The sequence below is a fragment of the Gekko japonicus genome, unplaced genomic scaffold (assembly GCF_001447785.1).
Source record: "Gekko japonicus isolate JY-2015 unplaced genomic scaffold, Gekko_japonicus_V1.1 scaffold204, whole genome shotgun sequence".
In the NCBI taxonomy this organism is placed as follows: Eukaryota; Metazoa; Chordata; class Lepidosauria; order Squamata; family Gekkonidae; genus Gekko; species Gekko japonicus.
The window spans coordinates 391,428-392,534 of NW_015159716.1; the positions used below are offsets into that span (position 1 = coordinate 391,428).

A 1,107-nucleotide genomic window follows, 5' to 3' on the forward strand; every position below is an offset into this window, starting at 1 on the left:
AGAGGGAGAGTGAGAGAGGGAGGGAGGGAGGGACAGAGAGAGAGGGGGGAGAGAGAGATAGAGAGGGAGAGAGAGAGATGCGTAAACTTTTGAAGCTGCCTTATACGAAGCCAGGCCATCGATCTAACTAGCTGAGAACTGTTGACTCTGGGGTTTCAGGCAGAAAACGATCTCTCCTGCTGCCAGACCTTTTTAACTGGAGATCCCAGAGAACGAATCTGGGACCTTCTGCATGTGGCTCAGGGGCTCTTGCCACTGAGCCCTGTCTGGGGACGGTCCCAACAGCTGCTTGCTTCCAGGCTGTTCTTAAAAAGCTTTTGAGATGTGTACTCCGGTGCAGAAGAGGAGGAGTGCCCCACCTCTGAAGAATATTTTTAAAAGTTGTGTTTTTAAAAAAAAATGCCTGAAGAAAAGCATTTATCAAGTAGCAGGGCACCAACACAGAGAACAGAGGAGGGGATGGGGGATGTTCTTTCTGATGTTCTCACATTAAAGAAACATGGCTGGATAATTAAATCAGAAGCGTATTCGGCTAAACAGTAGGAAGAACTTCCTGACGGTCAGAGTGGTTCCTCAGTGGAACAGGCTTCCTCGGGAGATGGTGGACTCTCCTTCTTTGGAGGTTTTCAAACAGAGAGGAGGAGTGCCCCACCTCTGAAGAATAATTTATAAAGTTGTTTTTTAAAAAATGCCTGAAGAAAAGCATTTGTCAAGTAGCAGGGCACCAACACAGAGGAGAGAGGCGGGGATGGGAGATGTTCTTTCTGATGTTCCCACATTAAAGAAACATGGCTGGATAATTAAATCAGAAGCGTATTCGGCTAAACAGTAGGAAGAACTTCCTGACGGTCAGAGTGGTTCCTCAGTGGAACAGGCTTCCTCGGGAGATGGTGGACTCTCCTTCTTTGGAGGTTTTCAAACAGAAGCTAGGTGGCCATCTGACAGCAATGCTGGTTCTGTGAACTTAGGCAGATCATGAGCGGGAGGGCAGGAGGGGTGGCCTCAGTGCTTAGTTCTTGTGGCCCTTTCTTACACGCCCAGGGAAATGCTGGTCGCCACTTTTTTTTTTTGGGGGGGCGGGTGTCAGGGGGCTATTTTACTCCAGAC

The 1,107-nt window shown here is 48.6% G+C and overlaps 1 protein-coding gene across 1 annotated transcript in view; it reads right to left on the minus strand.

The window, feature by feature from the left end:
* Window positions 1-1,107, minus strand: part of LOC107113404 (plexin-B1-like) — a 122,855-nt gene that overhangs the window by 63,832 nt on the left and 57,916 nt on the right.